Here is a 12,501-nt window from a genome sequence, read left to right as displayed (position 1 = left end):
ACGGTAAGGTAACTTCCTTGTTAGTTAAAAGAAGACTGCCAGTGCAGAGCATTCCACTGGCTTTTGAATAATTATGACGTCACCCAAAGCATTGTGAATTAGAAAAATGTATTCTAACTGCGTTGTTAAAAACCTAACATTTCCATATCTTTGAACGTGTTGAACTCCGCCCACTATCCAGCATTCCACTGCTTTTTGAAAAATTATGACGTCACCTGAAGCATTATGACTGTGTAGAGTTTACGTGACACTGACTCAAGGCAAGTGTGGTAGCACGTATGAGTGATTTGACAGACTGTCTAGGCGAAATAAATTACAGGTATAAAATTACAGGCAAGGGTTTATTTTCATATCATTTGTGCGTATACAATTCTTCTATGAGGGTGCCTCAAACAGTCTACTCGGCCCATATATGCCTTGCTGTTATGGGAAGATACCGTAGTTGTCGTTCACACATATGAGCGAACATGTTTAGTAGATGTGGGAAGAAGTTCCACCTGTACAGATTTAGCTTCTGGAAAGATTTCATATCTTATGAGAATTCTTTCTGTCTGGCAAATTACATCAGGATAGAATTAGAGAGTTCTGTGATCTGCCCTTAGAACTGAACAGAGTTTGTCCTTAGACATGGAGGACCACAAGAAACAGATCTGCAGAGTTCTTCTTTTTGTGATGGGAATAACATTTGGTAAGTGATCTACATGTACTTCAGGAAAAGCGTATTTGTTCATTTTGGCATTATGAAAAACACACACCAAACAAACGACTTGGGTGAAGCCTGTCTCTTAATTAAGGAGGTTTTCATTGAAATATGAAACCAGTACAACCATTCTATTGACAGATAAACATTTAGTGTGACTATGACTCTCTGATCTCGTTGCCCTCACTTACGGAGTGCCACTGACTTTCCACTTACTTACACTGGTGTGTGTATAATGCTGGCGAAATGCTTCTCTTTGCCAAAGACACAAAAAAAGGAATGAAAGTATGGTGTCTTTATGTCTGGTGTCAATGTTCCAAGGCCTGTCTCCAAACCTGCTATCCCAATCCTAAGCAAGTTAATATATAAATGAACCTCTGAATGCGTACAAAACGATACATGTGTTTTAGTGCATGGTATCCAGCCAGATATTAATGTTCTGAAGAAATTGTCTAGGAATTGATTAACACACCTGGAAACAGGTCTTGTGATTATCAAACATGGAGGCTAGTTTGGAAATGAGTGGTGTACAAATGTACAGATTATCTTACACTATAATGATATATGTAAGAGAAACAAAAATATGGCAAGAGTTATTCACCCTTATCTCAGATTATTAATCTGCATGTTTACCAATTCTCCCAACAACTGCGTAACTTGAATCGATTAAAAGTTATGAAACCAGTTAAGCAGATAAGCCTATAGACCGTCCATTACACGGAGTCAGTGGTATATGACCGTGTGATATCACAGAGTTGCAGCGGCTTTCAAATTTCCGGTCCACATTTTCGATAGGACATTACTTCCACCACTACGATTAAGTTGCATGTAAACAAACATCCATTCCGATCACTGACCCGGAATGTTTGTTTTTAAGTATTGTTTTTCAGTATTTACCAGGAGCTAGGCGTTTATAAGATTGGATTTAGACGTTCACCAATGTCTACCAGATAGAAGCTTTCAGCCCCATGCAGGTGACTAGACGTGTGCTACTGCACCCCTCGAATGATCTTACTTATCCACACTGTAAAAACTGATACTGTATTTTTGGAGTAAATCCTGCTAGTACTGCAGTCTGGATTACTGATCCTATCCCGGGAGATAAACAACTCTGTCCTGAACGTATTCATGTACAGCCGATTGTGTAGTTACATATTGCGCGAGGGATTATATCTCATGTTCCTTTCGCAACTGTAAAGGTGTAAGGGTGCAAACACCAATCACACACCTGTATACACCATTGTATTGTAAAGTTACAGGTAAACTGAGTGTACATAAATCTACACCAGGTACTTTGTAATAGTACATGTATGGGGTGGTTTTTGTAGATGTACTCGATTTCTCCCCCGAATGCATGTCAGAGAATGTACCTGTATAAGTATTATGCAAACGTATACAGAGATAACGTACAGTTTTAAAACACTCAGTGAGTTCTTTAGAAGAGGATCTGCCCCAACAACCTCTACAGTCAACAGGCTATTGTGTCATATCTGGGAAAGCGTATATGTTTGACAAGGTGTGCAGTCGTCTGTGTTAACGTCAGCAGTTACTGATTATGGTCATGCTAAAGTAGTCTTCATACCACTACATATACCTCATGATGAAATGTGTCTGAAACAAGGAAATAGAAACCAGTCTCCACGTGCCTAATACACTGTTTGCCTTACGTACCAAAGACACCTATAACTTGTATGTGGACAGATATAAAATGAATTCAACAACTTATCATGCCGATAGAAAATCACCAGTCACCAAACAGTGGCCTTACACAGTAAACACTTTAAAAGTGTGTCTAAAAGGTTGCTAAAAATGCTACAGCAAGCTACATTTTGAGCTGCTCGATAAATTATTCTGTTTGTCTGTCGGTCCGTTGACTGGCCTGAAACCATAAAAGTCCTTGTGGTTAGCGTACTAGCCCAGCACAATGACCCAGGAGTATCTCAACTATAACTCTGGTGTGAGTTCAATTTCAGCTCATGCGGGCTTCCTCTCCGGTCCTACGTAGGAATCTCTGACAGCAGCCTGCGAATGGACCCTGGTTTTCTAGGATTCTATCCGATTTCTTCCCACCATACTACTCGGTGCTCTTGTAAAAGCAAACTCTTCTCCAGTACGGTTCAAATAATACCTGTCAAATAACAATAGGAAATATATAACCATTGTGAATCCCAATATGGTGAGATCAGCGTGCCTACTGATAAAAATCAGCTGGCGTACGGCGTAAAACACCATTCATATAAATAAATATACTCAACGAAAATCATAAATTGTAAAAATTTGAGACAACCAAACAATCGGATTTTAACCACAATCATGACATATGCAGTTTCCACTAAGAATCCGTCGTAATCAATAAACTTCACAGCAGTGAAAGTAAAGATTTAACGTGGATATAAAAGATGCATTTCTCAATTTGTATTTTTATTTCTTTCTCATATAGCAGGAACAAAATGATATTACTTGTACGTGTCATACATGTATTTTTGCAAGAACGGAACTTAATGGGATATTTGAATATATCTTACTAATGCCTGAGCTCTCTAAAGCATTTTTTGTTTGTTTTTTTTTTTTAGTTTCTTTGTATTCTTTGAATTAAAAACCTGTATATTTTTCCATGAGTAAAGATTCCCAAGACTATTTCCTAAAAACTTAACACCAAATTAAAACATTAAATCTAGAATTATAACGTGCAAGAAACAAATAAAAGCTGTCCAGACTTCTCTGTATGCTAAAGTTGATTCCGTCTGTCTCTGAATTTCAGTTTTTGGGCAGCTGTGTGGGAACTGTTTCAGTCAGTGTAATGAAGAAACTGGATTATGTTCCGGAAACTGTACTCTTGGCTGGGATGGTCCTACTTGCTCTAGACGTAAGTAACACGTTTCCATATACAAAGTTGTATATAAGATATGTGATCATAAGTATACTTACGTAATTTGCAATGTTTTTATTTTTCTGTTAAACAAGATAAAGTTAAATGTAATAAATTAATATATTTACATTTGGCATAATACAAAAGATACAAAGGCCTAAACATTTATTAGAATTTCTTTTATTTATATGATTGGTGGTTTACGCCGTGCTTAAGAATCTAGATTCTATTAGAAGCATTCTCAAATGTGTGTGAGTTTTAATGTTAAAGATGTCAAAAAATGAAATTCCAGCTGCAGCATCGACTGGTCGGAGAATCCTTTTGCTGATTGATTTCCTCTGAAAACGTTACTTACATGTAAATGTAAATGTTGATATACATTTAGCTTAAAAAATGTAAGCTTTGTAAAGATAAATCATGTCATTGTTAGTAAATAATTTAAATAGCGTATTTGTGAAATTATCCAAAATAAAACCTCATGATTTAAGCGTATAATCCAGAAATGAAGTCCTTTTATCAGTTATATGCGTACCTGTACTACTTGTACTACACATCTTTACGAATTTTAAATCCTGTACAAAATGACAATTTGCTGACGCTGTGGTGCAAACCGTCGTTCTGCCTGAAGACAAATGACCTTGACCTTTGCAGATCCGGTTGCTTTGCCTCTGGCATTATGTCAGTAGGTTTGTGAATAGCTTGGCAAGATGCGACAATTTCGTTTTTCCTCAAATTTGACCCCCGCTTTTGTAAGATATACATCGGTGAGGATTTAATCCGAAGTGAAATCTAGTTTATATTTGTTCTTCATTTCTAAGGCAAGTTCTTAGCATTAATAACCGAAGGACATGTCGTTTGCTGTATGTGTATACAATCAGTTTTAAACCGTTTCACAATTAACCTGGAAAAACATTTTGCCGTCATTTCTAAAATGTTAAAAACTATACTCAGCTAACAATAAGATTTATCGTCTTATTGGTTCTATTATTGTGCTTATAATGACAGGAAATGTGGCATTTAATCAAAGCACGAAGCAGTCTTCGGATTATAGCGAGCCAGGCTTTACCTTCGTCTCCAGACTCGCAGTTGATGGTAGGACTGGCCATGAGTTTTACAACATACCATATACATGTTCTCACACCAGAGAAAATCCACAACCCGCGTTCTGGACAGTGACACTGGATTCACAGTACAACATCTACAGATTCAGGATATATAACAGGATGTGTGGCAGAGACTGTAAGTTTGCTTTTAATCCTTTCAAAAGAACCCGGCCTGCCGGGCAGGCGTTACGGCTTTTCTTTCAGAAGGTCATTAATCAATGGCCTGTGAGGTTGCAGTGTCAAATCTAGCTCTCGCTTATTCTGTGGCTTTAAAGGATACATGAAAATGGCCTATTAAACAAAAATAATTTTTTCATGCAAAATGAAAAAAATATGGCCCGGAATTTTGTTAAAAAGTAGTATTACATTTTGGGAGCAGTTTATGCCTAATATACCACCTCTCAATATTATGCAAATGTTTCGTCAACGGTAGGATTGTTTCTGGAATTACATCATGGTTGATCTTGTTCGGAACTCAGTGAACACATCCGATGTGCCCTGAGACCGGTAAACCGTGTCGCTACAATGTAGACAAGGTGACATGTACACAGATACTGCATGGTTTCTTAGGGTCACCTTAGAGCCCCCCCCCCCCCCCCCCCCACGCCCCTAGACTTGCCCACATTTAGCCTGTTCACCAAAATTTCTCGTCCCCATTCGCTCAGTGAGCGCTGTTGCATTAAAAAAAACTGTACTCTGAAGCCAATTCCCCCACCCCACTCCAAAGTGAAAGTTGAAAACTTTGCTTGTACTGTTGTATGTTATTACACATGATGATCTGCACATTAAGAAATAAAACCAAAGCGCTTCTTCGTGCATACTCTAAGTCAGGTGATTTGTCCGATGCCTGACAAGAGCGTTGATTTCCCACAGGTTTATTTCGCATTTAGGGATGTTATATCCCTTTTATTCATATCCAGGGTCAATCCTGGGTCGAGTCACACCTAAGACCTTAAACTAGGAAGTTGCAACTTCCTCGCTTGGCGTTCAGCATGAATGGGATAGTGCATCGACTGGTTGACCCGTATCAGTATAATGGCTCGGGCGGGCCGCGTCGTTCCTTTCGGTAATGCGTCTCAGTGAAGCAGCACTAAATAAAAGAGCGGTGGATGCCCGTCTTGCAACAGCTTATTGGCACTTTAAGGATTCCTTCGTCGTCATATGACTGAACAATTGTTGAGTACGACGTTAAACCCAAACCATTCCCTCACTTTGACCTATAAACCATAAGTCATCTTGAATATTATTGACAATCACGGGAGATGCCACGTAACTAAGAAAGGACGAAAACTTAGTGTTGCTAAAGCATCAAAGGTGGCAAACAAGCATTTCGCGGAAATTGTCGAAACAGGGACCAGTCGTCACCCAGTTGTGTCATTTATCAGACAACAGAAAATGTCAAAATCTTATGCCGTTGACTTCAAATCACTCAGAATGAGTCAGGGTTCAGTCCCTTGACGTTACAGAGTTCATATTATATCTTCAAACTGCCATATTTTAAAGAAATGTGTTGGGCAATGTAAACAAACCACTCAACTACATATTACCCAAAACACATTTCCCACAGTTTCATGAAATTCTGTTCACAACTTCAGGAAGAGCTGCGTTGACAAAGTTTGTGATTATATAAGTTTAAACTCTCTCTTTAAATAGCCACACTCGAGTAAACTTGATCAATAATTCACAAAATTAACCAAAAATCTCATAAAGTATATGAGTTGCTCAGATATGTATAAAAAAGCAGACAGACAAATAGACAGACGGACAAAAATACTCGTACACAGCTAGTCATAAAACTATTCCGAACTTATCAGGGACACTGTAAATATGTTCACTATTTATTCGTACTGCGTAGTGGATCAATGCAAACACACCAACACTAAATAAATTAAAATAAGAAATGTTGACGTCAAATGCCAAAATTTTTTGTTTACATCAGGGACTTTTACAACCATACAATGATCACTGTATTAAGTAGGCGCATGACATTTACATCGTGTTGTAGATACAAACACGCATGTCATTCCGGCAAAAATGAAATCTACTACTTCTACATGTACTTCCGGGTAACTCTCTTCCTTTACGATTATATACATGTATATAATTTTAACAGTCTGTGAAGCTAATTTTAGTTATCAAACTGATCCTCGGGAATTTGACTAGATTTTGTTTTGCCGGTTGAGGCATATAATTCGCATAATGTATTCAAAAGGCACTAGTTCTAGTCCACCAAGTCATGTGCTTTGTGTTTTAGGTGGCATCCGACTTAACGGCTTCACTCTCTCCGTGGGTAACTCCTCCCAGAATTACAAAACGTGTTACCAGGACACCACCACAGCCTCAGCAGGTCCCGGGGAGATCATCGACGGAGTTTGTAACAGTGGTCCTGTATTTGGGGACACTGTGAAGATTATGATAACTAATTCCCCATTTCTTACCCTATGTGAGGTGCAGATTTTCGGTAAGGTATCTAAGAACACGACTTACACCATCTACATGTATAGTAGTTAATTGCATGACAACGATTCAGTGTAATGTGACATGTGACAAGTATCAAAGCTAGTAGTAACCCTATTTATCCGGAATACGTCATTGCCATCAAATTAGAATGTACAGTTCATTTTGTTACTGTCTCAATATGTTCTTTTGATGATGCCAGTTTTGGCAAAATATAAAGATATACTGCCATTACTGCAGGTCTAATGCAAGTCATGGTGAAAACATATTCTCTAATTTCATGCAGATCATACAATGGCAAAATGTTTTTTTTATCCTTTTGTGTTTGAAAGAAGACCACAGGGTATGGGACGATTTTACCTGTGTGGTAACGTTCAACTCAAGCCCAAACACAGCGGTGCTTTTATACAATCATTGTACAATGTCAAAGTGGCGGAGTATGTTTAAAGTTGTACACGTACAGTTTTAACATTGTCGAAACAGAGACGTGGCCAGTCTTCACCCAGTTGTGTCATAGATCATAGAATGTTACCATAAATTATCGCATTATTAATACAAGGAAAACAATTTAATGTCAAAAAAAATGTCTATGAATATTTTACTCTTATCTCTCTAATCTGAAGAAAGCGGTTGTGGATGCATGATATGGATGAGCTTAAGTAAAAAAAAAACCGAATTCGATATATTATTCGATTACACGAATGAAAGGCATTGTCTTCTCGCTGTTGGAGGGAGGATTTCTGTCTATGTTCCCCATAGATTTATGTCTACGTCGTAGCGAAAATGACCAATGTGTAACTGACCAATATCAGTTATTTGTTATGTATGTATCAGTGTGTACCCCCGGGACGTATGGAACAGATTGTGAGAACACATGTGGGAACTGTGCTGATGGACCGTCTGCCTGTAACACAATATCCGGCTTCTGTCCCCAGAAAATACCCCGATGTTGGCCGGGTTATGTTGGCGAGAAATGTGACACAGGTGAGATTTATACAGAGAGTGACATTGACGTGAAATCATAAGAAATCAACAGTAAAAGTGAAACGCAGTTCGAATTTGCCAGCTTATTTTGTAACAGCCACATTTTTCAGCGAAACAAAACCATTCACGTATATTTAAACATCAGTACACAACGTTGTTAATAGACTCTTCTGGAAAGTACATATACGCCCTATCTAAGGAGACTCCTGTAATCGGGATATGCCTTTTACGGTTTAATGATATAACTGTAAGTTTTACAAATCCAGTGACAGGTGGAAATAGACTACGGGATTATATACGTACACTTAAGCTTTATTCTCTTATTTGCTCATCGGACAGTTGAATGCAGTACCATCTTGAAACAACGGCATAAAAATGTTGGCCATCCACAATGACATGCATATCAGTACTACGTAATTTGTATACCGATAACATTGAAAATTGCTCTGTTTAGTGCTAATACATAAAGTTATGAGAATGTCTATTTCTCCTACGATACTGTGAACAACTTGTTCATAGTATAACTTTACAGTACAATATAGAGTATTCTGTTTGTGTCAAAATATGTTTTGATTCCTTGTTTCGCGTATATAACATTGTGTACCCACGGGGCGTATGGACCGGACTGTAAGAAGAGATTCCGGAGCTGTACTGATGCCCGTCTCTCTGTAACACAGCATCCGAGCACTGTCCACAGGGAAGGCCGATTTTCAAGCCGGGATACTCACCTGCGAAATGTGACACAAGTTACTCTGAGAATGTTATAGCCTGTTACAAAGAAATGCTACATTTACTTCTCTCCGGGATGTACATACCATTTTCAATAATATAACAGAGCAAAGTACGGGTGGCATATTAAAATTTTAACCATTTCGCACGAAATGGACCATTGAAGAAATTACTCGTTATTCCTGACAGAAGCAATTGATATAAACACTTTACAGTCATATAGCCTCCTTTGGTTTCCCATGTCTCTATCTCTATTTTGCATACACCAAATATCTGCAAGCCTTTTGCGAACTTCACCAGAAGTGCACGGAATACAAAGTCGGAAAATATCAATATATTTATTATCAAACTACACAAAACCGAGTGTGATGCAATCAATGGTGAATGATCCGTAGTGGTGGGAAAACATGAATCTTAAATGTAAAAAGAATCCGGTGCAACTAGATTGGAAATCGTCCCCCTGTCACTCAGGTTGATTGTCAACCTGCTCACAGTGACAGCTCGTCTGCGAAATGTAGAAAAGCGTTTATTGGCATGGGGTTGATGTAACAGGCTAAGCTGACGGAATAGGCCAAACTAAAACATTCGTTGCTTTCTTTTAGTCTTTCTTTGTGTAAAGATGAAAGGAAGGGCTGAGCCCGGAATTAGCATTTGCTAAGAACAACTGATCCTCAAACACTGCATTGCAAGTTCGAAATTTATTCCTATCTCCAAAAATAACCAGGGAAGAGCTCTGCAACATACAAACCAATACAGATAAATAGCTCACATGTACATGTAGCCTTGGCAGCAATCTGGTATTCGTATAATGTTGTTACAATAAGTCCTTCCACATGTATTCACATATAGTATGTCGAGAATGGCATCCCTGTTCTGATTTTAATACAATATTGTAATGGCTGTTAATACCTCCTACACCATCTGTAACCATTAGCACTCCTATATCTTGGCCATGAACACATATAATACAATACTAAGATTATTGCAGGTCTTTAAAACCACACATAGTAACCTATCCTCACTAGTCAAATCCCTTAGTCGACTAGACCAACTTTATCTGCTTGATCACTGCTGCTATCGTATACTCCATACTCTAATGGTCATGTCGTGACATGGTAAAATAAGCTGTATAAGCCTTCCTCAGTACAAACACAAAAACTAGAAAAAATATAAAATTCAAACAAGCAACAACAATTGTACTTGTCGCAATCATTAACAGTACTTGTCGCAATCATTGTCGCAATCATTGTCGCAATCATTAACAAAATTAAGCAACTACAACTATCCTCCAACTATTGTGTTGCTCATAACATTATAATGTTACGACGAGTATTGATACGTTACTCCGGTACCTTACTTAGTCTAACTTTGAACGTGTATCAACATTACAACCTAATGCCCTCTGATACTACATGTATGAACCACCTTGGTATTACCTCGTATATGTTACATGTTTTTACACTTCTCACAGCATACAGACAATCGTCACATCACCAAACTTAACATCTAAGTTTTACATATGCCTCTGGTCATAATTAACCTGCATACGCTAAATTACTATCTGCCACACAGAATATATGTAGGGCCTACTATAGTACGTAATTACACACAACAGTTATGAATAATCTATTCTGTCTAATGGCACTATACAGCATCCATTGCCAGTTACATCTAACAAGCTCATGTGACAACAAGATTGTCTGAACTATAATCCGTTATGTGCACAGTTCATACCAATAAAATGTACAAACCTGTACTATAGTACACCGACTTTTACTACATCTGAATTTTCACCACAAGTTCCAGCTCAACTAACCACGTCATGTGTCCGTCCATACAGAATTCAGCTCTCATGCGCTGTGTATCGCATACACAACCTTAACATACAACATAGCTGGTTGTTTCGCCTTAGAGAAAATTATCTCCAACACAAACGATCACCAAAACTACAATACAGAGCCACAAGAAAAGGGAGGCAACTTAAGAACGATAGGGCACATATGTGGAGTGCTCTCCCTTGCATTAGCAATTTACGCTATTTACATGTACATACAATCACAAAAATATAACCTGACCTTTCACATTTGATTGGTGTTTTATGCCATAAGCTGGACTTGAACGCACCGCGACCACATTGGTTAGAGGCTCCTGGGTCATTACGCTACGCTAGCGCGCCAACCATCTGAACCACATAGGTACCTATTCGTTGCTTATCATCGGCTTCCTTTATGCCGTCAAATTCTTAGGATATCCCTTTCCCAAAATCCCTGATTTTTGTATTTGAGGAATTGTCTTAGGAATTATACCGTCATTATATGACGGTGTCTTTAACAGACATTCAACACTTGTTTTTGATGTGCCTTAGTCCAGCAGGAACGACGGACAGTTATGTCCACAGCAATACTTCTTATCACGTAGCATGTATTTGTTTCTTCTTCATTTTAACATTCAGTATCTTTAACATTACTTGTATGCCCATTTTGATTTAAAATTCAAAGGTTATATTCTCTTTTCACTTGTCTTGCGTCAGTTATATATTTAAGATTCGGGAATTTACCTCACGACAAAGGCTGTGGAAATTTTAAAAAATTCCACGAATGTAGGACTCGAAACAGACGCATACCAATCATTGGCCGTAATGTACGTACCATGGCCATAATGACAAGACCAATTTCAAAAGCAGTGTTTAATACACCAACAAAAGAAACAAAGAAGTATGAAACTCGGACGGGTTCATACAATGTACAGTCAAACAGTTTGAGTATTGCCTGACAGAAGCAATTGATATAAACACTTTACAATCATAGAGCCTCCTTTGGTTTCCCATGTCTCTATCTCTATTTTGCATATACTAAATGTTTGCAAGCCTTCTGCAAACTTAATCAGAAGTGCACGAAATAAAAAATGGGGAAATATCAATATATGTATTATTAGTGACGCCTCATAGTGACAAATGGCAAAGGACACAAAGAAAGAAACATGAAATAAGCTGGCTGTGATAATAGCGTTTTGATGTGTAAAGAAACAGATTTCGCTTCTACTGCAAAACAGTTATGTATGCAAAAGATATATGAGATGGGGGGATTAACACATAAAAGTCTACGCGTATTAGATACATTATTCAAATATTAAAGATTCTAGTATTCTAATTACTGCATGGGAAATAAATACAAAATATATTATTGCCGCTGTGATGCTTGGGCGAATCACTTTTCTTGGGAGTCGTTTCTTGTTCGCTGTGTTTGGTAAATTTCTATCTATATTGCACTAGATATGTGTCCCAGTCATATCGCAAAATGCCCATTTGTAGGCATATTGTATGAGTTATTGACTGCGTATGTTTCAGTATGTTCCCCCGGGAGGTATGGACCCGACTGTGAGAAGAAATGTGGGAACTGTACTGAGGGACCGTCTGTCTGTAATTCAACAACTGGGCACTGTCCCCTGAGGACACCCATGTGCAAGGCGGGATACTCTGGTCTGAAATGTGACACAGGTAAGTGTTATACAGGGAATAACGTTGACGGGAAATTATAAGCAATTAAAAGTACAGGTGAAACGCCGTTGGTTCTTAGCGAATTAAACTGTTCACATACATGTTCTTGTAAAGGCGTGTACCTGTACATGTACAAACAAATGTTTAGAGACTCTTCTAGAAA

General features: G+C 38.2%; 1 long non-coding RNA gene across 1 annotated transcript; it reads left to right on the top strand.

The window, feature by feature from the left end:
- Nucleotides 1-465: 465 nt before the first annotated feature.
- On the top strand, nt 466-4,767 carry LOC135469692 (uncharacterized). Its single transcript, XR_010444350.1, has 3 exons — nt 466-688; nt 3,462-3,566; nt 4,575-4,767. It is a non-coding gene; the product is annotated as an uncharacterized LOC135469692 (long non-coding RNA).
- The last annotated feature ends 7,734 nt before the right edge of the window (nt 4,768-12,501 follow it).

The sequence above is a fragment of the Liolophura sinensis genome, chromosome 7 (genome assembly GCF_032854445.1).
Source record: "Liolophura sinensis isolate JHLJ2023 chromosome 7, CUHK_Ljap_v2, whole genome shotgun sequence".
In the NCBI taxonomy this organism is placed as follows: Eukaryota; Metazoa; Mollusca; class Polyplacophora; order Chitonida; family Chitonidae; genus Liolophura; species Liolophura sinensis.
Note: the sequence above shows the minus strand (reverse complement) of the source record. Positions and strands in the feature narration are given on the sequence as shown.